Genomic DNA, 27,189 nt, shown 5'->3' with positions numbered 1-27,189 from the left:
GCATTTAAATTATAAACGTAAGAACACTATATACTAAAAAGGAGCAAAAATACCCTTAAAGATTGTTGAATAACAGTAAAATATGACAAAAAAGGTAGTTGTTATTAGTACGGTTTTCCTAAATTTCTGGAATTTATTCAGATTTAATCTGCGTATTTACAAGACATTATTACGTTATCCTGTTTTAAAAGTCTTCGTTTCACATGGGACATAACTACCAGATACTTTTAGCAATTTATTAATTTTATTCGTAGTAAATCTCTTTTGGTCCTAATTAATTCATTAATAGAGTTCAAAAATAAATATTTAAATAAATACTTAGTAATTTCGAGATCAATCATCAATAAATTTAGGAATATAAAATTTTCAAAAACTATCCAAATTTCCAAGGTTTTATCTCTATTTAAAAAAAGCGTGCAGTATTTCATAAGGTTAGTGTTTCTTTTGTATTTCTATTAATTTGGATGTAATCGCTTGATAAAAATACCCTTTAAATGTGTATAAAACTGTAAAAAACCTAGAAATAATAAATATAAAAAAACATTTTATAAATTATGTGTATACCCAGCGATACCTAAATGTTTTTTAAGCATATAGTTGTTATCAAAATAAATAAATAAAAATAAATCGAAATAGTAAAATAAATTGTGAGTTCTCGTGTCGGTTTCGTTTTCTTATAATTATAATTTACAATTTTTGAACTGTAAGTAATTAGTCAATATTTATTTGTTAAATTTAGTTTTGGTTTTGAATAATGCAGTATCCTTTGGATAACCGGGATGCTACTGTTCCTGGTAAAACCGGGGCGTTGCAAGTGTCGGGAATCGGGATACCTAGCATTTGATATTTATTGCTTACTTATATGGTACTCTTGCTGACTAAATATGTTGTTGAATTAGGTTTATGAACATTAATATTAATATTATATGTATTTTTATTATTTTTTTTTGGGAAATTTGTTGTTTTTGTATGTAGCTATTTATGCTAAATAAAGATTATTATTATTATTAATTATGTTCATAATACAGAAATAATTCTACGATTTTTATATTTAAAACCTTAATAATCAGGCTAAAATTAAATCGAGAAATAATGAAAGAATATTATAATTAATAAAAAAATAACCTAAAATCAAGGTTAAAAATGCCAATGAAAAATTATAATTTTGTGTGCTCTTTTAACTAATTTTCGCGTTTTGTTCTTTTTACTCCCATATGTTTATTATTCGCTGTTAATTTTAGCTTAAGTGTTTTTAGCATTATTTAAATTTATTAGAAAAAAATAGAAAAGTCAAACTAAAAAAATAGAGACAACACTAACAAAAACAAAAATACAAATAAATTAAAAGAGAAAAAATGCGATTGAAAAATAATTTTAATATGTTATTACTTGTAATAATTTTTTTCCACTAATAATTTAATTTTATTTGATTAAATGATTTGCTTTTTAATTTATATTCAATTTATTATTTTAAAAGTCTAAAATGTACATTATGTGTTTTTTTTAAATATTGCGTACAAAATTTTAATAAAAAAAAATTTTTTTGTTAAATTTTGTATGCAGTTTTAATTTTCGTTTTCTGCAATTTTTAATAAAAATTAACTGAGAGAGGAAACTCTTTTGAGATAATAATTTTTTATTCGAAATGGGACACACACGCTAAAATCACTTTTAGGCATAACCTAAATGGATATGATTATTAGATTGTTATTTTTTTAAATTACCTCTTGCTTTTTGGCTCTTTCAGGGCAGAAAACGCTTCGGTTTTAAAAGAAAAATACAGCATCCACAATATCTATCTAATACAATTTTAACCCAAGTTAATATATTCTTAACGAAAGAAAGGTAGAAGTACTAGAGCTGATTGTCCAAATCCGTTCTCTTACATTTTTTTGTCTCTCTTTACTTTGGTTCTTTGGTTGCGCGATCCTGAAGAAGCCAAACAAGCAGAAACATGCGTCGGCAGGTACCACTTTTACTTCTCCAAATTCATTTTTGTCTTGTTTTGGAAATTTATTTGTTTATATTTTATAAATTTGAAAGGATCAGTAGTAATAGAAATAATGCAGTAAGTAATAGAGCTAATACTTGTACAATTACAACAACCTAACAAAAAAAAAAAAAAAAAAAAAAGTTTTAGGTTAAAAAAAACATAAGTGCATTTTCAAATAAAAAATACCTAAATAAGTAAAATATAAGATTGTTTTAAGGAAAATATATATACGCATAACTTAAATAGGTATAAATAAATGTCTTCTTTTACTTATACGTGTTTTTTGTTCTTTCTTTTTAAAGGCATTTATTTAAAAGAAGACTGTCAAGAGAATTAAGGTAAATTATTATAATTTGATATTAGAAATCGAAAAAACTTGTGAAGTGAAGCATTTAAATTATAAACGTAAGAACACTACATACTAAAAAGAGGCAAAAATACGCTTAAAGATTGTTGAATAACAGTAAAATATGACAAAACAGGTAGTTGTTATTAGTAAGGTTTTCCTAAATTTCTGGAATTTATTCAGATTTAATCTGCGTATTTACAAGACATTATTACGTTATCCTGTTTTAAAAGTCTTCGTTTCACATGGGACATAACTACCAGACACTTTTAACAATTTATTAATTTTATTCGTAGTAAATCTCTTTTGGTCCTAATTAATTCATTAATAGAGTTCAAAAATAAATCTTTAAATAAATACTTAGTAGATTAAAGATCAATCATCAACAAATTTAAATGAATTTAGGAATATGCTATAAGTTCCCATGTCGGTTTCGTTTTCTTATTTAATTTACAATTTTTTGTACTTTAATACATTAGTCAATACTGATTTATTAAATGTTATTATTTAAATTTAGGTTTAGTTTTTTTTTTTTTTTTTTGGGGTCGGTGGTGAAATTTTTTATGAACACTGGTTACGCGGCGCCGCCCCCAGTAGTGTGGGACTCAGTGTCGAGTCTAGGTTTAGTTAATTATGTTCATGATGCGGATATAATTTTACGATTTTTACATAAAATATCTTAATAATCAGGCTAAAATTAACGAGAGTCGAGAAATAATTGAAAAATACTATAACTAATAAAAAATAACCTAAAACTAAAAATAAAATTAGGGATAAAAATGCCACTGAAAAATTATAATTTTTTGTACTCTTTTAACGAATTTGCGTGTTTTGTTCCTTTTAGTCTGATATGTTAAGTTCATTATTTGCTTTTAATTTTAAGTGTTTTCAGAATTAAAGATATTTATTAGAAAAAAATAGAAAAGTCAAATTAAAAGAACAGAGAGAGAGAGACGACGCTAACAAAAACAAATATACAAATAAATAAAAAGAGAAAAAATACTACTAAAAAATTATTTTAAAATGTTATTACTTGTAATAATTTTTTCTTCTAATATTTTCATTTCATTTGATTAAATGGTTTGCTTTTAATTTATATTCAATTTATTATTTTAAACGTCTAAAATGTACATTATGTGTTTTTTTTTAATATTGCGTACAATAGCTTTAATAAAAAAAAATTTTTTTTCGTTAAATTCTGTATGCAGTTTTAATTTTCGTTTCCTACGAATTTTAATAAAAATTAATTGAGAGAGGAAACTCTTTTAAGATAATAATTTTTTATTCGAAATGGGACACACTCTCAAACAAATTTTACGATTTTTATATAAAAAACTTTATTAATCAGGCTAAAATTAAATCGAGAAATAATGGAAGAAAATAATAATTAATAAAAAATAACCTATAATCAGGAATAAAAATGCCAATGAAAAATTATCATTTTGTGTGCTCTTTTTAACGAATTTACGTGTTTTGTTCTTTTTTACTCTAATATCTTCGTTATTCGCTGTTAATTTTAGCTTAAGTGTTTTTAGCAATAAATATATTTATTAGAAAAAAATAGACAGGTCAAATTAAAAGAACAAAGAGAGAAAGACGACGCTAACAAAAACAAACATACAAATAAATAAAAAGAGAAAAATACCATTAAAAAATTATTTTAAAATGTTATTACTTGTAATAATTTTTTTCTTCTAATATTTTTATTTCATTTGATTAAATGGTTTGCTTTTAAATTATATTTAATTTATTATTTTAAACTTACAACATTTTTTTCATTAAATTTTGTATGCAGTTTTGATTTTCGTTACCTACAAATTATAATAAAAATTAATTGAGAGAGGAAACGAAAATCAAATTATATTTAATTTAAGCATCAATAAAATGAACAAAATTTGAAATAACACTTTTATAAAATTAACTTTATTTGACAATATCTTTTTAATTTGACTTATTATTTTAATTTTAAATTCTTCGTTATAATTTATTTCGTGCTTACGGCCTTAGGTCTAAAATAATCGGGTAAGATGTACGTATTGTGTTTATTATAGAAATCATAGAAGTGATACTATTATGATACATAGTACATTTGATCTAACAAAAACTAGTAAAAAAATAGTGATAAAAATAGGTTACTTGATTATTGCTGATAACTGACTTAAAAAAACTTAAAAAAAAAACATAATTCTGAATTATCAGCAACATTCAAAGTAATCAGCCATATCCACAAGGTAATAATCCTTAAGGCTCCTTAGGATCACCAATAATAATCACTATTTGTATCACTATTTTCCACTAAAATAAACAAATCCATGAGCACTAATAAACACAACAGTCCATCATCAAGTCCATCTTCCTTTAGGGTAAACGACTTACATTTAACAAAAAAAAAATGTCTTGTGGCACACCTCGTTTTTTCTTTTTTTTTTTTTTGAACACTCTCACTTATTGAGTTTTGGGTACTGATCTCTCGCCAAAACGGGATGTTCGTTTTTATACGCCGATGATGATGATCATCTTTTCGCCATCGCGTTTGACTCATTGTCGGTACGGTACCACCTCCATTTATTATGTTCCTCTTCTTCTTCTTCTTCTTGTTGTGGTATTCCTTGAGCGCGAGAGGATGGAATCTCCTGACGCTTATTGTAGTCGTCGTTTTGTAATTAACTACCGAATATGTTTTCGTCTCATTCTTTGGCGGAATGTTTAATTAATATTATGGGAATCTTATTTTTTTCTTTTGAGTTTTGCGGATTTTTAATGCAGGCAGCAGGATACGGTACCGGATGTTTGAATAGATAAGTTGCAACTGGTCGGTTTATGTGGAAGATTATTTTATTTGATTAACGTAAAAGAATATGTAATAAATCAAGGTCACTGAAGGAGGTCAGTTTCAAAAAGCGCCGAAAATTTAAAAGCTAGCGCACCAACTCTTGCAATGATATCAAGGGGTGAATTCTGAATTCGGTAGTGGTAGGTTAAAGCACGGTAATTTAAAGCTTAAAACTAACTTAGGTTAAACTAACTTAAGGCTAATTAGCCCTTTTATCGAAGAAGAAATAAAAGTCTCTTAAGGTTAAATACCAGGAGAAGGAAACGAAAAAATTTCGCAACAAAAAACCAGGTAAGTATAGCAAAAAAAAGGTGTATTTATACAGACAAATAACATAAAATAAGAAATAAGATAGCAAATAAAATAAAAGTACAATGCATACAAATCCCACACGGCATTTATACAGCAAATGTGGAAACGAAATTGCACACGTTAATTTGGTAATAAAATTCTTTGAAAGACAGATAAGTAGGTCTATTGTACTATACCGGGTGGCATATGCTACCGGGTGGTGCGTCGCCGTGCGCAACATAGGAAATCCCATGTATGTCCATGGGTCAATTATTGGCTTTCCTATACATTTTACAGAAAAAATGTAAGATAACTTTTTAAAGAGACCAATCTGGCAAAACCTCGTGCAAAGTTTCAAAAAATTTTATTAAGCGAATCTTAAATTATTCAATTAAATGTAATTGCAAAATTACCAAATTTTCGGTTCAGGTTAAACCAAACGGGCACCAGTAAAATGAATATTGTCACTGACGTGAGGAAAAGTGTCAATAAATCAGCGACAGTCGATATTTGAAAACAAGTATGAATTATTCAATCGACAAAAAAATAGCCATAATTAAGTAGCATTATGCGGAAAACAGTTTTAAAGCAGTATCTGAAATGTTTTCAGTTTATTTTAATTTTAATTGAAGAATATTTGTACAAATTTTCAACTCTCTAACTTTCTTCTTTTTTGAGTTATGGACATGTTGTTAAGAATTTTTTGAAAAAAATGTCACATTTTCCCAAAAAAAAATATTTTTCACCTCCCTGTATATTTCTTTGAAAAACGCTAAAATAGGTGTCTAATAGTTTTAATTGAAGAATATTTGTACAAATTTTCATCTCTCTAACTTTCTTCGTTTTTGAGTTACGGACATGCAGTTAAGAATTTTTTGAAAAAAATGTCACATTTTCCCAAAAAAAAATATTTTTCATCTCCCTTTATATTTTTTTGAAAAACACTAAAATAGGTGTCTAATAGTTTTAATTGAAGAATATTTGTACAAATTTTCAACTCTCTAACTTTCCTCGTTTTTGAGTTATGGACATGTTGTTAGAATTTTTTGAAAAAAATGTCACATTTTCCAAAAAAAAAATATTTTTCATCTCCCTGTATATTTTTTTGAAAAACGCTGAAATAGGTGTCTAATAGTTTTAATTGAAGAATATTTGTAAAAATTTTCATCTCTCTAACTTTCTTCGTTTTTGAGTTATGGACATGTTGTTAAGAATTTTTTGCAAAAAATGTCACATTTTCTTAAAAAAAATATTTTTCATCTCCCTGTATATTTTTTTGAAAAACGCTGAAATAGGTGTCTAATAGTTTTAATTGAAGAATATTTGTACAAATTTTCATCTCTCTAACTTTCTTCGTTTTTGAGTTATGGACATGTTGTTAAGAATTTTTTGAAAAAAATGTCACATTTTCCCAAAAAAAAATATTTTTCATCTCCCTGTATATTTTTTTGAAAAACGCTGAAATAGGTGTCTAATAGTTTTAATTGAAGAATATTTGTACAAATTTTCATCTCTCTAACTTTCTTCGTTTTTGAGTTATAGACATGTTGTTAGGATTTTTTGAAAAACATATCACGTTTTCCCAAAAAAAAAAATTTTTCATTTCCCTGTATATTTCTTTGAAAAACGCTAAGATAGGTGTCTAATAGTTTTAATTGAAGAATATTTGTACAAATTTTCATCTCTCTAACTTTCTTCGTTTTTGAGTTATGGACATGCAGTTAAGAATTTTTTGAAAAAAATGTCACATTTTCCCAAAAAAAAATATTTTTCATCTCCCTGTATATTTTTTTGAAAAACGCTGAAATAGGTGTCTAATAGTTTTAATTGAAGAATATTTGTACAAATTTTCATCTCTCTAACTTTCTTCGTTTTTGAGTTATAGACATGTTGTTAGGATTTTTTGAAAAACATATCACGTTTTCCCAAAAAAAAAAATTTTTCATTTCCCTGTATATTTCTTTGAAAAACGCTAAAATAGGTGTCTAATAGTTTTAATTGAAGAATATTTGTACAAATTTTCATCTCTCTAACTTTCTTCGTTTTTGAGTTATGGACATGCAGTTAAGAATTTTTTGAAAAAAATGTCACATTTTCCCAAAAAAAAATATTTTTCATCTCCCTGTATATTTTTTTGAAAAACGCTGAAATAGGTATCTAATAGTTTTAATTGAAGAATATTTGTACAAATTTTCATCTCTCTAACTTTCTTCGTTTTTGAGTTATGGACATGCAGTTAAGAATTTTTTGAAAAAAATGTCACATTTTCCCAAAAAAAAATATTTTTCATCTCCCTTTATATTTTTTTGAAAAACACTAAAATAGGTGTCTAATAGTTTTAATTGAAGAATATTTGTACAAATTTTCAACTCTCTAACTTTCTTCGTTTTTGAGTTATGGACATGTTGTTAAGAATTTTTTGCAAAAAATGTCACATTTTCCAAAAAAAAAATATTTTTCATCTCCCTGTATATTTTTTTGAAAAACGCTGAAATAGGTGTCTAATAGTTTTAATTGAAGAATATTTGTAAAAATTTTCATCTCTCTAACTTTCTTCGTTTTTGAGTTATGGACATGTTGTTAAGAATTTTTTGCAAAAAATGTCACATTTTCTTAAAAAAAAATATTTTTCATCTCCCTGTATATTTTTTTGAAAAACGCTGAAATAGGTGTCTAATAGTTTTAATTGAAGAATATTTGTACAAATTTTCATCTCTCTAACTTTCTTCGTTTTTGAGTTATGGACATGTTGTTAAGAATTTTTTGCAAAAAATGTCACATTTTCTTAAAAAAAAATATTTTTCATCTCCCTGTATATTTTTTTGAAAAACGCTGAAATAGGTGTCTAATAGTTTTAATTGAAGAATATTTGTACAAATTTTCATCTCTCTAACTTTCTTCGTTTTTGAGTTATAGACATGTTGTTAGGATTTTTTGAAAAACATATCACGTTTTCCCAAAAAAAAAAATTTTTCATTTCCCTGTATATTTCTTTGAAAAACGCTAAAATAGGTGTCTAATAGTTTTAATTGAAGAATATTTGTACAAATTTTCATCTCTCTAACTTTCTTCGTTTTTGAGTTATGGACATGTTGTTAGAATTTTTTTGAAAAAAATGTCACATTTTTCCAAAAAAAAATATTTTTCATCTCCCTGTATATTTTATTTTTGAAAAACGCTAAATAGGTGTCTAATAGTTTTATTTGAAAAATATTTGTACAAATTTTCATCTCTCTAACTTTCTTCGTTTTTGAGTTATGGACATGTTGTTAGAATTTTTTTGAAAAAAATGTCACATTTTTCCAAAAAAAAATATTTTTCATCTCCCTGTATATTTTTTTTTTGAAAAACGCTGAAATAGGTGTCTAATAGTTTTATTTGAAAAATATTTGTACAAATTTTCATCTCTCTAACTTTCTTCGTTTTTGAGTTATGGACATGTTGTTAGAATTTTTTGAAAAAAATGTCACATTTCCCCAAAAAAAAAATATTTTTCATCTCCCTATATATTTTTTTGAAAAACGCTGAAATAGGTGTCAAATAATTTTAATTGAAAAATATTTGTACAAATTTTCAACTCTCTAACTTTCTTCGTTTTTGAGTTATGGACGTGTTGTTAGGATTTTTTGAAAAAAATGTCACATTTTCCCAAAAAAAATATATTTTTCATCTCCCCGTATATTTTTTTGAAAACGCTGAAATAGGTGTCTAATCATTTTATTTGAAAAATACTTGTACAAATTTTCAACTCTCTAACTTTCTTCGTTTTTGAGTTATGGACATGTTGTTAGAATTTTTTTTAAAAAATGTCACATTTTTCCAAAAAAAAAAATTTTTCATCTCCCTGTATATTTTATTTTTGAAAAACGCTGAAATAGGTGTCTAATAGTTTTATTTGAAAAATATTTGTACAAATTTTCAACTCTCTAACTTTCTTCGTTTTTGAGTTATGGACATGTTGTTAGAATTTTTTTTAAAAAATGTCACATTTTTCCAAAAAAAAATATTTTTCATCTCCCTGTATATTTTTTTTTTGAAAAACGCTGAAATAGGTGTCTAATAGTTTTATTTGAAGAATATTTGTACAAATTTTCACGTCTCTAACTTTCTTCGTTTTTGAGTTATGGACGTGTTGTTAGGATTTTTTGAAAAAAATGTCACATTTTTCCAAAAAAAAATATTTTTCATGTCCCTGTATATTTTTTTGAAAAACGCTGAAATAGGTGTCTAATCATTTTATTTGAAGAATATTTGTACAAATTTTCAACTCTCTAACTTTCTTCGTTTTTAAGTTATGGACATGTTGTTAGAATTTTTTGAAAAAATGTCACATTTTTCCAAAAAAAAAATATTTTTCATCTCCCTGTATATTTTTTTGAAAAACGCTGAAATAGGTGTCTAATAGTTTTATTTGAAGAATATTTGTACAAATTTTCACGTCCCTAACTTTCTTCGTTTTTGAGTTATGGACGTGTTGTTAGGATTTTTTGAAAAAAATGTCACATTTTTCCAAAAAAAAATATTTTTCATCTCCCTGTACATTTTTTTGAAAAACGCTGAAATAGGTGTCTAATAGTTTTAATTGAAGAATATTTGTACAAATTTTCATCTCTCTAACTTTCTTCGTTTTTGAGTTATGGACATGTTGTTAGGATTTTTTGAAAAAAATGTCCCATTTTCCCAAAAAAAAATATTTTTTATCTCCCTGTATATTTTTTTGAAAAACGCTGAAATAGGTGTCTAAAAGTTTTAATTGAAGAATATTTGTACAAATTTTCAACTCTCTAACTTTCTTCATTTTTGAGTTATGGACATGTTGTTAAGAATTTTTTGATAAAAATGTCACATTTTCCCAAAAGAAAATATTTTTCATCTCCCTGTATATTTTTTTGAAAAACGCTGAAATAGGTGTCTAATAGTTTTAATTGAAGAATATTTGTACAAATTTTCATCTTTCTAACTTTCTTCGTTTTTGAGTTATGGACATGTTGTTAGAATTTTTTTGAAAAAAATGTCACATTTTTCCAAAAAAAAATATTTTTCATCTCCCTGTATATTTTATTTTTGAAAAACGCTAAATAGGTGTCTAATAGTTTTATTTGAAAAATATTTGTACAAATTTTCATCTCTCTAACTTTCTTCGTTTTTGAGTTATGGACATGTTGTTAGAATTTTTTTGAAAAAAATGTCACATTTTTCCAAAAAAAAATATTTTTCATCTCCCTGTATATTTTTTTTTTGAAAAACGCTGAAATAGGTGTCTAATAGTTTTATTTGAAAAATATTTGTACAAATTTTCATCTCTCTAACTTTCTTCGTTTTTGAGTTATGGACATGTTGTTAGAATTTTTTGAAAAAAATGTCACATTTCCCCAAAAAAAAAATATTTTTCATCTCCCTATATATTTTTTTGAAAAACGCTGAAATAGGTGTCAAATAATTTTAATTGAAAAATATTTGTACAAATTTTCAACTCTCTAACTTTCTTCGTTTTTGAGTTATGGACGTGTTGTTAGGATTTTTTGAAAAAAATGTCACATTTTCCCAAAAAAAATATATTTTTCATCTCCCCGTATATTTTTTTGAAAACGCTGAAATAGGTGTCTAATCATTTTATTTGAAAAATACTTGTACAAATTTTCAACTCTCTAACTTTCTTCGTTTTTGAGTTATGGACATGTTGTTAGAATTTTTTTTAAAAAATGTCACATTTTTCCAAAAAAAAAAATTTTTCATCTCCCTGTATATTTTATTTTTGAAAAACGCTGAAATAGGTGTCTAATAGTTTTATTTGAAAAATATTTGTACAAATTTTCAACTCTCTAACTTTCTTCGTTTTTGAGTTATGGACATGTTGTTAGAATTTTTTTTAAAAAATGTCACATTTTTCCAAAAAAAAATATTTTTCATCTCCCTGTATATTTTTTTTTTGAAAAACGCTGAAATAGGTGTCTAATAGTTTTATTTGAAGAATATTTGTACAAATTTTCACGTCTCTAACTTTCTTCGTTTTTGAGTTATGGACGTGTTGTTAGGATTTTTTGAAAAAAATGTCACATTTTTCCAAAAAAAAATATTTTTCATGTCCCTGTATATTTTTTTGAAAAACGCTGAAATAGGTGTCTAATCATTTTATTTGAAGAATATTTGTACAAATTTTCAACTCTCTAACTTTCTTCGTTTTTAAGTTATGGACATGTTGTTAGAATTTTTTGAAAAAATGTCACATTTTTCCAAAAAAAAAATATTTTTCATCTCCCTGTATATTTTTTTGAAAAACGCTGAAATAGGTGTCTAATAGTTTTATTTGAAGAATATTTGTACAAATTTTCACGTCCCTAACTTTCTTCGTTTTTGAGTTATGGACGTGTTGTTAGGATTTTTTGAAAAAAATGTCACATTTTTCCAAAAAAAAATATTTTTCATCTCCCTGTATATTTTTTTTTTGAAAAACGCTGAAATAGGTGTCTAATCATTTTATTTGAAGAATATTTGTACAAATTTTCAACTCTCTAACTTTCTTCGTTTTTGAGTTATGGACATGTTGTTAGGATTTTTTGAAAAAAATGTCCCATTTTCCCAAAAAAAAATATTTTTTATCTCCCTGTATATTTTTTTGAAAAACGCTGAAATAGGTGTCTAAAAGTTTTAATTGAAGAATATTTGTACAAATTTTCAACTCTCTAACTTTCTTCATTTTTGAGTTATGGACATGTTGTTAAGAATTTTTTGATAAAAATGTCACATTTTCCCAAAAGAAAATATTTTTCATCTCCCTGTATATTTTTTTGAAAAACGCTGAAATAGGTGTCTAATAGTTTTAATTGAAGAATATTTGTACAAATTTTCATCTTTCTAACTTTCTTCGTTTTTGAGTTATGGACATGTTGTTAGGATTTTTTGAAAAAAAATGTCACATTTTCCCAAAAAAAATTATTTTTCATCCCCCCGTATATTTTCTGGAAAAACGCTGAAATAGGTGTCTAATAGTTTTAATTGAAGAATATTTGTACAAATTTTCATCTCTCTAACTTTCTTCGTTTTTGAGTTATGGACATGTTGTTAGGATTTTTTGAAAAAAAATGTCACATTTTCCCAAAAAAAATTATTTTTCATCCCCCCGTATATTTTCTGGAAAAACGCTGAAATAGCTGTCTAATAGTTTTAATTGAAGAATATTTGTACAAATTTTCAACTCTCTAACTTTCTTCATTTTTGAGTTATGGACATGTTGTTAGGATTTTTTGAAAAAAATGTCACATTTTTCCAAAAAAAAATATTTTTCATCTCCCTGTATATTTTTTTGAAAAACGCTGAAATAGGTGTCTAATCATTTTAATTGAAGAATATTTGTATAAATTTTCATGTCTCTAACTTTATTCGTTTTTGAGTTATAGACGTGTTGTTGGGATTTTTTGAAAAAATGTCACATTTTTCCAAAAAAAAATATTTTTCATCTCCCTGTATATTTTTTTGAAAAACGCTGAAATAGGTGTCTAATAGTTTTAATTGAAGAATATTTGTACAAATTTGCAACTCTCTAACTTTCTTCATTTTTGAGTTATGGACATGTTGTTAGGATTTTTTGAAAAAAATGTCACATTTTCCCAAAAAAAATATATTTTTCATCTCCCTGTATATTTTTTTGAAAAACGCTGCAATAGGTGTCTAATAGTTTTAATTGAAGAATATTCGTACAAATTTTCAACTCTCTAACTTTCTTCATTTTTGAGTTATGGACATGTTGTTAGGATTTTTTGAAAAAAATGTCACATTTTTCCAAAAAAAAATATTTTTCATCTCCCTGTATATTTTTTTGAAAAACGCTGAAATAGGTGTCTAATCATTTTAATTGAAGAATATTTGTATAAATTTTCATGTCTCTAACTTTATTCGTTTTTGAGTTATAGACGTGTTGTTGGGATTTTTTGAAAAAATGTCCCATTTTCCCAAAAAAAAAAAATTTTCATCTCCCTGTATATTTTTTTGAAAAATGCTGAAATAGGTGTATAATCATTTTAATTGAAGAATTTTTGTACAAATTTTAAACTCTCTAACTTTCTTCATTTTTGAGTTATGGACATGTTGTTAGGATTTTTTGAAAAAAATGTCACATTTTTCCAAAAAAAAATATTTTTCATCTCCCCGTATATTTTTTTGAAAAACGCTGAAATAGGTGTCTAATCATTTTAATTGAAGAATATTTGTATAAATTTTCATGTCTCTAACTTTATTCGTTTTTGAGTTATAGACGTGTTGTTGGGATTTTTTGAAAAAATGTCCCATTTTCCCAAAAAAAAAAAATTTTCATCTCCCCGTATATTTTTTTGAAAAACGCTGAAATAGGTGTATAATCATTTTCATTGAAGAATTTTTGTACAAATTTTCACGTCTCTAACTTTCTTCGTTTTTGAGTTATGGACATATTGTTATAACGTTCATTTAGTATCAATTTTAAGCAGTTCAGATTATCTACTCTTTATTTATTGAGTATCTACGAAATTATGGTAACATTCCTGTTTACATAAGCCTCATAACAAAAATAGTCGACTTTATCTGTACGCGTAGAATTGATGCCACCACATTATTTCGTTAACAAGGAAGAAATCTCATAATGCGGATGCTAATTTGTCTTCATCAGACGTCGATAATAATATTATATAAAAAAGCCAGGACCGTTTAACCTTTGAAAAAATTTGATAATGTAAAAATCATAATTAACGATAGAGGATGACCTTTTCGAATAAGTACTAAATAAAAGGAAGAGGTGAGTCGGTAAAATCAGATTTTTATTAAAAAAAAAATACCCTTGAAATTGTAATGTAATTAGATGGGATAAATAGGCATATTTCTTGACGGTGATTTTTTGTTGTTTTTGAAGATGATTATTCATATTTCCTGATAATGCTCTTAACTTGATGTTCAAACATAATTAATTAACTATAATATATATTTAATGTATACTTGAGCTTCACGTCTTTTTAAAGGAATAAAACATCAAACTCCTCAGAAATTATATAAGACACATTAATTTTAAGCTAAATTACAACATTTTGAGGTGATATTTTATTGTTTATTTTATTAATTAGAACCATGAGGCGCCCATTACAAATTAAAGTTATTGCGTCTGAGTATGACAACATGACAACGATGATTTTAGTTATAAAATCTAATTAAAAGAACTACAATTCTCATCTGAGTGGTTGAAGATTATACAACGATTTCAGAAATTATAGTAAATTACTTTTAGAAAATTCAAATACTTGAGGTACTAAATAATTTGTATTTATTGATGACTCAAAATCCCTTATTTAATTTGTAATAATTGAGTTTGTTTCAATTGACTTAAGTTGAGGATTATATTAGGCCATCCTCAGAGCATTACAATGACTAGTGGATTAATTAATGATCGAAATTAAGTGGCTATTAAATTAAATCTGAATCCCAAGGTTAATTTATAGTCGACATTTTGTTATTGGCTGGATTTAATCAAATAGGGATGATAAAAATTTGAATATATCGAGGGCTTCATAACATAGGGGCGTATTAACGAAATTGATAATGTGCAGGAAACTAAAAAAAAACGTTTTAAAAATTCTGTGGTTTAGGAAACTTTGTGAAATTTTGCATGTAACTGTATTATAAAATTGTTGTTATAAGCTTGCATAAGTCTTACCATTTAGGACTACCAACACAGACTTATAGTCGATACGCCCCTCTGTTACGCTGCAACACTGGGCGTAGTGTTATTTTAGTTAATATTTTGCCTGTAAAATTTGTCGATACGCCTTTATTCAATTAAACCAAGTCAAAAAAATTATTTATTTTTCCAAAATGACAAATCAGTTCCATTCTTACTACAAAAGTTCATAGAAAAAATTAAAATTAAACTTTAACTTAACATTTAACAAAAACAAACTTGAATAAACTAATTTTTGCGGCTACTGCGCTTGTTTGATCGTATCCTGTTTTTAAGAGTTGCCAGGCTTACTTCATCATCCGAAGTATCTTGATTTCCGTCATGGGGTAAATCTTTATAATACTGTTGGTATACTCGAGGTATAACCTCATCTTTGCATAACTCTTGTAAATCAGCGTATTTCTTTTCATTTATTGGTAGAAGTTCATCCCAGTGTTCATTTTTGAAGAAAAGCAACCTTGGACACTCTTTTGTAAATTTTATTGCTCTAACATTCTTCCAGTTTAAAGTTTCTCCCTGTTCAGCAACTGTGCAGTTAGGCATAACATTTTCGCGATAAATCTTGAAATTTTTGAAGTCGGTATATTCTAACACATGAACTTTGTATAGCTGACCTTTTCTTTTTGCTAAATGAATAACGTTAAACCAGTCGCTTGAAATATAGATTTTGCAATAATGCGATGCAGGCTCAATTGTTGAGTGCATAGAGTCGCACTCCATGTGAGTATGACCGACTTCTTAAAATTTTATTTCAATGCTCTCTAGAGAGGGATGTTTAAAAAGAGCTTGATGAAACATAGAGAGACATGTAGAAATTTCATTTGGACCACGTTTTCCATTGGTCTCATCCCAAATATAAAAATAACCTGTCTTGTCTTTTGTCGCATAAATAGTAAAATTATATGCAGCTAATTTTCGTTTATAAAATAGCGGCTTAGCAAAAAAAAGTGGGCTTTACAAAATTGCTTCCAAGTCAAAATTACAAGTAAAATAGGTTGGGTCACTTCTTGATTTCTCAGCATCTTGTTTTTTTTTATGACATTTATGGTGTTTTTTCTTTTTATGTGCAGCTGGTATTCAGGTTCACGTGGAAGTCTGGCATCTGCAGCTTGAAGGAAAAATTCGTAGCACCAACACTGATCTTTTCTTGGAATATAAAAGGCAATCTTCTTTTCTATCAATCTTTCCTTATATTTTCACTTAGATACTGGTTTAACCTCAAGTCCCTTGCAATATTCCAGATAAAGTCTATACATTCTTTCTTTATTTAAAATACTTTCCAAATATTTTTTAGTACTGTCTTTTCTACACCAATCAACTGGAAAGGAATTAATGTGGTTATCCATTATTTGAATAGCATCATCAGGAAGTTTGATACCCGGAGCATGTTTTCCCCTGTTATCTGGAGATGGAAGGTTTACATCATTACGAAGAGATTTTTGCAATAAAGTTCGCGTCATTTTTTCAGAAATACCCAATGTAGATAAGAAAAATTGCTTGCAAACTGAAATTTCCACATTAAGGTATAAAAAGCTCTAAGTATTTGTGTACTTTCTTCGAGATAATTGAGCTGTAGTTGCTTTCGTTGTAGTTGCTTTTCTCTTCACCCTTGAACTTATAAAATCTCTTTGCCTTGAGAGATTTTTAAGTCCCCAAAAATTATTAAAAATAATTTGTCATCCCGCGTAATTAATTTTTTCTTTACATCTCAATTTGCAATTATTGCATAGATTTTTTAACGTTCTTGCAGGAACTAAATTTCCCTTAGAATTAACATTTTCCATGCCACTGTTTCTTTTGAGTTTTCGGACATTTTGTTTCCATGATGTAGGTTGTTTTCGTTTTTGTCGTTTAATTGGTCCTAAAACCAAAAGTACATTATCATCAACAAACAGGAATAAAAGAGGTACAAAACTATTAAGACCAATTTAACATTTAGTCTTAAGTAATAATTAATAATGCTCGTGCTTAAGGCAAGCTAATTAAAATTTTTATTTCGTTAAAATAAATGCATTTTAAAGTGACAAAACCTTATAACTATTATAATAAAAAACATTTAATTTTTTTTTAATATTTTATTAAATTTATAAAAAAATAATAATAATTTAAAAAAATAAAGAAAAAAGTGCACTTTAATTTCAAATATTTGCCCTTATTATAAATAAGCACTTACTTTCCATTCCACCATCTAGGAATTCATCTTGTTCTGAATTTACTTCTTGTACGCTTTGGTTATCTAGTTCAGGAAAATCGTTTTCAAAAGTCGACACGCCAAAATTGTCTTCTTCGCCACTGTCAACATAATCGGGATCTCTGAGAGAATCATCGGAATCAAAGGCATTCGACGGGTCCTTAAACCGATATAAGCTTATTAAAATGGTTAAAAATACGAGTATTGTTTATTAGTCCGGTTGTTTTTTCCATAATCTAAAAAAGTTTCTTCATTTTTTTTCATTATTATTTCGGTAGTATAAAAAAGTACCATTTCTTTTAAACTCGAGTAATAACTCCTAAGAAATGTAAAAAAAAATAATTATACTATTTAAAAAAATTCCGTGTTATGCCAATTGAGGAAAACAATTTTCAAAATTTTTTGAAGACGTTCGACTTTGAAAAATAAAACGACTAGTTTTAAGAAAAAGGCATTTTCAAAAATCAATTTAAAAAGAAATTATCATGTTTTTATAAAGGCAAACATGCGAGAATTTGTGATGTGACCATTAGATATTTTTGTGAAGGTGAATGTGATTTAAAATGAGCCATTATCTGCTTACACAGGGATTAAATATAAATTAACCACAGAAAACTTAAAATACTTACCAACATCTGTATAGCAATAATTTTTTTAGTTCTCGAAGACATTTTAGCAACAAGAACACTCTTGTAGTGTTCGTTTCCGAAAGTTAGGAAACGAACACTACACGTTGAATAAAACATGAATAATAAAGGAATGTATAAATGTAAAAGACTATTATTTTAATATACCAATTATTTTAAGTTATTACGCCCTTCTGTTAAAATTTAACCACGCTGTTACCCACGCTAATATTATTAAGGCGTATGTTCATACGCCAAATAGTTTTTTTTATTCCTATTATAATATACAGGCGAATGAACATACGCTTTTTTGTTAAACTGCATAGCTGTCAGTTTGTTGTTACGCCGAAATATTATAGCATTTTTCTCGGAAATAATTATCCGTGTATATACGCGTTTTACCAAAAACGACAGATACGCCTCTATGTTATGAAGCCCTCGATATTTATTCAGCGATTTTTTAGTAAATTTTTGATTTTGGTATATTTGTCATGGTACATTTATTAAACTTTAGAATATACGTATATCATATACTATTCTGTCTATACAAAAGGGAAAAAATTTAGGCATTTAAGAAAATTGACACGGGATTTACATATGTATTTAATTATTAACATTAGTTTATACTATTAAATGAAATATTAAAAATATACTTTCTGCAAAAATATTGTTTTTCATTAACACAGCCCTTACCTCCCACCCACCCCAAAAATTTTTTCAATAAGAAATTCTTTTGAAAAATCACCATTTTTCGTCCATAATATCCAATCTAATAGCAGTGTTTTTGTATTAAATATTTATTAATATATATATATAATTATATCAAATTTAAATAAACAAACTGTTATTAAATTAAATATTATCGAATAAACCAGCTGGTATTCATGAGTATTATTTTGGAAAACAATGATTTTTGTTGAAGTTGTGTGGGGTGGGTGGGGGAGGGTAAGAGTAGGGTTAATAAAATAGAATCTTATGAAAATCTATATGGTCAAGGTATATTTATTAAACTGTAGAATATACGTATATCATATACGATTCTGTTTATAAAAAAGGAGAAAATTTCGGCATTTAAAAAAAAATTTACACGGGATTTACATATCAAGTTTTTAAACTCGATTACTACACTTCAAATATTTTATGAAATTTCTCTAAAAAATTACTGTTTTTCGTCCATATTATCCCATCTAACAATGCTGTTTTTATACTAAATATTTTTATATAAAATTATATCAAATTTAATTACCCAGTGTTATTAAACTAAATATTGAATACCTATATATTTTCTGCAAACACATTGTTTTTCATTAACAAAACCCTTACCCCCCCACCCACCCCATACATTTACCCAGTAAGAAATTCTTTTGAAAAATCACCATTTTTCGCCACTGTGTAGGATACGCTATACTATACACGTATATATCTTATAGTGTAGTAATGGAATATAATACAAAAAAATTTAGAAAAAGATAGGAAATGCGTCAACGTTTATGAAACAATGATTATATCAAATAAGATGTACGAATAAAAATAACTCAAGAATACAAATTTACTCAAAACTAAACAAGGATTTAAAAAATAAAACTTAATGCAGTGGTGTACTTTTATATTCTTAAATAATAGACGATAAATCCCTTATGGACGCCATTGGTAAAAATTAATTTTTTTCTTTGTACGTGGAAAAATCCCTCTAATGCATAAAACAAGTGTGCAAATTAGAAAAAAAATATCTACATTGGTAGTAAAGTTATTTAAAAAAAATCTCATTACATTAAACGCATTTTATAAACGTCTTCAAATAATATACAATATACCATACTTAAACGTTTAACTTTTATAAAATAATAATTATATATTATTAACATGTAATAAATCTTCTTGTTAAACGTGAATAAAACCTTGTATTGCTATTTAAGGGTTAACTGGTTAAGAGTAATTGACCCTACATCCAACTTAACCCTTAAAAGTTATGAATTAACGCTTAGATCAGTAATAATATCATCCAATTAAAAGAACCAGTGCTAATTCGATATTGGAAGCGACTGATTAATTTAATAAAAAAATATACATCAAATTGTCAATTAAATTTCGAGATAAAATTCAATATTTTGTTAAATGTTAATATATAAATTAAGTTATGAGATACTCATTAAATTAATCATCATTGGGCCATTACAATGGAGATTTTGGTGAGAAATTTTAATTAAAAGAGTTAAAGTTCATATTTGATGATTCTACATTTTGACTAATTAATTAATTAATTACCTACTTACCAAATTTATTAGAAAATTATACAGCAGTGGTCTAAACGATTTCAGAAATTATATAAGACAGTTAGTTCTTGATAAATTAGTTTTGAAACAAGTTGCAATATTTTCTAATGAATTTATATTGTTTAATTTATTAATTAGTGCCACGAAATGCCCATTATAATCAATTTAATTTCTGTGTATCTGAGCATAATGTTTGTATCTATATTGGACCATCTTTAGTGCACTACATTTTTGTGTGTAGTGCACTTAAAACACCGGGGGCGTTAACTTTTTTAAAATGTTGCTTTCCAATGAAAATTTATTAATTAATCATCAAGGTCATTAGAAAATTATCCGCAGCAGTGGCCTTAACTATTTAATAAATTACATAAGACATATATGTATAGATATATTCAATTTCGATATAAATGGCAATATTTTCCATTAAATTTTATTAAACAAATCCATGGGGCAGCCATTAAATTAAATGTAAGTTATTGTATCCGGGTGTGTATAATATCAAGGTGAATTTATATGGAAATTACATCGGAATCTTCTTTAAAATTCAAAATATGACTCATTTTACCAAATTCTTTTATCGACTGGGTTTTTCTTTTTTAAATCCTTTACACAGCATTATTACAAATCATTCGGATGCTAATCCTTTTGCAAATACTTCTCGTTACTTGGTTTTGCCAAATCGTGACACAAATATGATTTTTGCAGTGGGTTTTATCAATGGTTGGAAATACAGTAGCAAAAATTATTATTAAAATATTAGAAAAAATTAAAACTGTATTGTCACAGCATACTTTTATCTACTAAATAGATGGTGAGACTACAAAGATTGTGTACAAAATCTGATCTTGTCTTACTAGTTTTAAAAAATTAAAGCTAAATGTAGATGAAAATGCTATTCATGAAGTCGTGTCAAGACTAATGAAAAATTAGGCAATAAAATAAATAAATTTAGAGATAATTTCCAAATATAAGCTTTGTCATCTATAATGACCTGGTCTAATGTACCGTTTTTCCTAAAAATGTCTTGTACCAATAAGTCAGAAATTATTCGAATAATACATTTTTAGTTAATACATTTGGAAGTTAAATTATTTGAATTTTATATTTAAGAATATTGGTCCTGAATACTCTGGCTTGTCACTGCAAAGGTTCTTGAAAGTTTTGTCACAGATTTTTTATCAGAGAAATTTAAAAACATAATCTCAACTAAGCACCATGGGTTTGTCAGGGGTAGGTCCATTACCATTAATTTGTTGCTTTACCAAACAGCTTTGTCGGGGGCCTTGGAGAATGGTACGTCGGTTGATTCCATATATACTGACTTTTCCAAGGCCTTTGACAGGGTTAATCATTCTCTCCTGGTTACAAAATTGTCACTCTATGGCATCGGTGGTTGTCTTTTGGCCTGGTTGAAGTCATATCTGTCTGGAAGAACACAGATTGTAAAGATAAATAACTTTTATTCTAGTCCTTTTCCAGTGACTTCTGGGGTTCCTTAGGGTGCCCATCTTGCCCCTTTTTTATTAAAGAAGTTGTTCATTGTTTTGATTTTTATAATGTGTTACTTTTTGCTGATGATGTTAAGATTTTTAGAATTATAGACAGTAACTTGGGACATCATGAACTTTGTTTTGATATTCACAAATTTGAATTATGGTGCAAGAACAATAGAATGGTCCTAAATGCTAAAAAATGCAAGTTTTAGTCCACCATACCATAAGTACCATCTAATGGGTTCACTTATTAAGAAGGTATCAGAGATACGTGATCTTGGGATGATTTTTGATTGCAACTACTAACTTTTTCAAAAAATATTGAAAACCTGTGTAATAAGGCTTATAAAATGTTGGGTTTTATTAAGAGGCACACTCATGATTTCAGCAGTATTGATTCCATCAAATTCTGTATTTTTCATTGGTTCGCAGTCAACTTGAGACGAATTCATGTATATATGGTCACCTTATTATGCTAAATACATAATGTGTCTAGAAAAAGTTCAACGTAAATTCATAAGATACATTACTTAGATAATCGTCAGAGAAGTCAACAAGCCACCTGAGTCTGTATTTTAACCCAACAGATGCTATAAGGGACTTGCATCGTAAGTAGCATGACAACTATTCTCAGTGTGGGTCTCACCATTCTGACGCAAAATACTTGTCACCAAATACAAATACTTCCAGTAATTCTGCATTAAAGCTACTAAACTACAACGTGCAAAGCTTAAACAATAAGACATTCTCACAATTACTGAACATTGGCAAAAAAACCAGATCATAACACTTGTAAAGATACATGGGTATAACCTCTCAAGTTACTATGGTCGCTCTTGTTCAAAAGGAGGCGGCACTGCTATATTTTATAAAGATGATCTCAGTGATCATGTTAAAGTAGAGGAAGTAAACAGTCTACAGACCGGCACAGAAAACGACTTTGAACTTTGCACTTCTAAAATTGTTATTAATAGCAATAGTGCCATAATAGTTGTTTGTGTTTACAGATAGTGGTAACAATCTTGCTAACCTACTTGATGAGATGTATAATAACAAAATTTCCTTTATTATTTCAGGAGACTTTAATTTTAACTTTAGTAATTCTGATGACCATGGACGTGATGGCCTTGCTTGTACTAATGCAGACCTTTGGTCTAATACTTTACGCTAACTCCAACACTAGAATCACTGCTCATTGTGCCTCTCAGTTGGACAACATCTTTACAAATATGAATCCAAGTGCTGTCATATCTTCTGAAGTCCTTGTTTCTAATCTGTCTGATCATTATCCTCAAATTTTTGTTTTTAAGAGACAGGTGGAGGTTACCCAATGTGGCATGGTTGTGAAGCGACGAAAATTCTCATGTCAAATATGCTGATGTCTGAGGCATGGGAGGAGGTCTATTCTGCTGAGGGAGTTGAAGAAAAATATAATACTTTCTTTCGTATTCTCTTCTATTATTTTGATTTGGCTTTTCCAATAAGTACAACTAGGTTGAAGAATAAGCCAACCTGGATTACACCAGAGATAAAAAGATATTCTAACTACATAAAAGATCTCTATGTTTGGTACAAATTTACTAATTCTAGGGAACACTACGTTACATACGAACGTGAAAGGAAACAATATCGATGCTACATCTCCTCTTATAAAACGTCTATAAATGATAACAAAATCTAAAATTCAAAAAACAAGATAAAATCGGCATGGTCAATCATAAAATCTAAGTCAGGTAAAGATAAAACTAACAACAATATTGTTTTAAGGGAAGATGGTCAGTCCATTGAAAACCCAGCTTTAGTCACCGAATTATTTGCTCAACATTTTACCCTTGACCATCAACAAAGCTGTAACTCCAATATACATGACTAGCATAATGTATCCAATATATAATCCAATATATCTCTCAATCCTGTTAATTCTCAGGATATCTTTAAGATATTGATGAATCTTCTAAATAAATTTTCCTGTGGCTTGGATGAAATTCTGGTATTCGTTTTAAAGTTTGTTGGGATTCACTTAGCCGAACCCATTTCCAATGTGATCAGTGAGAGTCTTGCTACCCAAATTTTCCCTTCTGCTCTTAAGCGGACAAAAGTAGTGCCTGTTTTTAAGAAGGGAGAAAAAACGAATATTGCCAATTATCGGCCGTTATCCGTATTACCATCAATATCGAAGATGTTTGAAAGGGTCATCTATCAAATAGTTATGAATTATTTAACTCACCATGAAACAATAAATAAACACCAATACGGATTCGTTCCCAAAAGATCGACCGAAATGGCCATTCATAGTGCAATATAATATATCATGGAAAATCTTGAGAGAAGGGCCAGTATAGCTGGACTCTACTTCGATTTGTCTAAGGCGTTTGACACGGTTGACCATTCTTTACTGCTGGACATCCTGGAACGGTATGGCATCAGGGATGCAGCATCTAAGTTACTCAGTTCATATCTAGAGCAAAGAGAAGAAATCGTTCGTGTGACACATTCCGGCTCATCAACGTTTTCCCGCCGCCAAATTATAGGAAAAAGTGTGCCTCAGGGTTCAATCTTGGGACCTGTGCTCTTCCTATTATATGAGGACCTGGTGTCTGGACAGTAAGTTGTCTTTGAACTCGAGTAAAACGGAGTTGATTAATTTTTCGAAGGCCACTGTTGTCTCAGAATCTCTACTTGTGTGGTCTGGTGGGCAGTCAATTCCTGTAGCCAATAGTATTAAATTCTTAGGAATACACATTGACCCCAATTTAAATTGGGAGAAACATACTAAAAACCTTTATTCCAGATTAGCTAGCTTGTGCGAATTGATTAGAAGATTAAGGGATGTCTGAGGTATCTCTTCGCCTATTTTATTTCGGACAGGTACAGTTGATCTTACAATATGGTATTTGTTGCTGGGGATCAGCAAGAGGAGCTCTAGATATATTTAGAATGCAAAAGCGTATCATTCGTTGTTTATTGGGCCTGACCTACAGAACTTTCTGTAGACCTTACTTCAGCAAACTAAAAATACTCACCCTTCCCTCCTTATACTTTTCTTCCTTGGTGTTATTCGTAAAAACACAATCATTTGTTTGTTGAGAATAGGGCAATGTACGCTGAGCATGTGACTATGACTACATGACACAGCAGCGATCTCCGCATTCCATTGCATAATTCAGCTTACTATGAGAGGGGTTTTCATTATATGGTCATCAGGGCTTATAGAATGCTACCTGCTGATATTAGAAGCATTGAATCTACAGTCAAATTTAAAAAAGCTGTTTACCACTGGTTGCATATTAAATGTTTTTATAATTTTACTTTTATATAATAATTGTAACTTATGTTAGATATTTAGAATATTTATTTTGAATTCTGTTATTTTGTTTATATAAGACTATTGCCTCTATGAATTCTAGATAAGCAAAATTAATGTATTCTATGGGAGCTAGATCCTTTGTATGACGTTACTTTGTCGTCCTGTATACGATTTTGTTGGCAAATAAAGGATATTATTATTATTATTATTATTATTATTATTATTATTATTATTATTATTATTATTATTATTATTATTATTATTATTATTATTATTATTACAAGCTTAATATTCCTTGTATTGATATTAATTGCAATGAAACGTATAGATTGCTGAACATTGAAAAGTTAAAGACTCGACGTAAAAACTGCGATATTGTCACAACATACAAGATTTTTAACAATGTAATACAGAATTGACGAAAATACAAAGAAAAACACAAAGTCACGGTCTCACAACATGTAATTAAAGGGGCTACACGTGTTTCGCTCTAGACGTACTGTGAAGCGCGTGGATGGCTTCTTAAGGCCTGATGATGCTCTAACTAGAGGGAAATACGTGTAGCCCGTTTAATTACATGTTGTAAGACCGTGACTTTGTGTTTTTCTTTGTTTTTTCGTCAATTTTGTATGTTGGTCTCTTAGAGAATAATGGATGAGATTTTTGGAAATGTAATACAGTCTCCTGAGTTGTTCTATCAGCTTAATTTAAATGTTCCTTCTACTACAATGCTCAGACAGACTAGATTATTCTACCTTGAACAAGATCGTACACTGTATGGTAAAAACCGTGCAATAGGTAGAATGATGATTAACTCAAATAGTGTCAATATAGATTTGTTTCATTGTTCTCTGAGTTCACTTCAACGAATTTAAAAAACTGCTTAAGTGCAATATAATTTTATATCTTGACTTTGATTTTATTGATGTTACCTGTTATCTGTTATTTATGCTAGATATTTAATGATAGTACCAATACTTCAAGTGCATTATTGCGATATAAAATATTATTTAATTGAATATTTTTTATACTATATTTATTTTGTAAATTGGTTAATTACCGTAATATACTGAATTGAATAGTTAAATATTAATCAACATGAATAGAAAAAGATACTTGCATTTCAGTTATCAGATAATTAAATTGAAAATTCATCTTGTGATAAAAGAACCATCTAGCTATTATAAATTTTAAATAATTTTTTTTAAATGAAATTTATTCAAGAATTATTTAATCCGGTTAAAAGGTCATTTGGTGCTCATTAGAAATCCTACACAAATTGAATTTGATTTTGGTGACCTAAGAATGGTGAATGGTGACCTCCGAAATCGACGAGATGACCTTAAAAAAAGTCGGTTTTCAGTCTTGAAATTACCCATGTTTTGGGCTAAAGGAGACCATCCTCAAGGTACCATAATGATGATTTTGTAGTTATTTAATACAATCTCATTTTAACAAAACAGTTCAAGGCTTGTTATTTATACAAAAGTATTTAAAATGAACTGGAAAAATGAAAATCATATTTTGCTAATACTCTTGGATAATTTATATATTTTGATAAAATTTGAGTGCTTCTAATAAAATTAAATGATAAAGTTTCTATGTCTTTAGTAAGACCTAAAAAAATACATGTTATCATGAGCGCAAATAGACATTTAATATCGACTTTAAGTTTTTTCTTAAAATTTAGCAAAGCTCAATCAATTTTAAGCCACTTTTACTGCACTAAACTCGATTTTGCAGGAATAATCAGTTTCATTTGCATTTGTGGAACTTGGAATTTGGATGTTTACTTTAATCTGCGATATTACTGGCAATAAATAAGCATAATGTGATATACAAAAAAAAAACAAGAAAAAGTGCAATATTCATTTGTATATCATTATTTTTTTTAAAAAGTTGTCGTGCGAACTTTGCGGAAAAACATAATTTTCACAAAATCGAAAGATGCAAGAAGAGGTCAAGTTTTCGAAGTTTTTAACGCAAAATAATTAATTTTATATACTGGGTTTATATTATATTCAGTCTGACGTTGAGGATCCAACAAAGTAAATTATACAAATCATTAATTGTTAAATGTTAAGGTTGTATCAAGTGACATCAGCAACGAAATATTTTATTTGTAATCTTGTAAAA

The 27,189-nt window shown here is 27.8% G+C and overlaps 2 protein-coding genes across 4 annotated transcripts in view; one reads left to right on the top strand and one right to left on the bottom strand.

Moving 5' to 3' along the window:
* The window catches only part of LOC126746632 (nascent polypeptide-associated complex subunit alpha, muscle-specific form-like), a 120,954-nt gene extending 116,074 nt beyond the window's left edge, over nt 1-4,880 (bottom strand). For all 3 annotated transcript variants that reach the window (XM_050454967.1, XM_050454982.1, XM_050454973.1), the window contains exon 1: nt 4,716-4,880. The gene's annotated coding sequence lies outside the window, so the exon portion shown is untranslated. The remainder of the gene's footprint in view (nt 1-4,715) is intronic.
* The window catches only part of LOC126746753 (merlin), a 139,291-nt gene that overhangs the window by 63,050 nt on the left and 49,052 nt on the right, over nt 1-27,189 (top strand). The gene's annotated exons all lie outside the window — the stretch shown is intronic.

Source organism: Anthonomus grandis, chromosome 2, assembly GCF_022605725.1.
Source record: "Anthonomus grandis grandis chromosome 2, icAntGran1.3, whole genome shotgun sequence".
In the NCBI taxonomy this organism is placed as follows: Eukaryota; Metazoa; Arthropoda; class Insecta; order Coleoptera; family Curculionidae; genus Anthonomus; species Anthonomus grandis.
The sequence above is the reverse complement of the archived record's forward strand: the minus strand, read 5'-3'. Positions and strand labels throughout refer to the sequence as shown.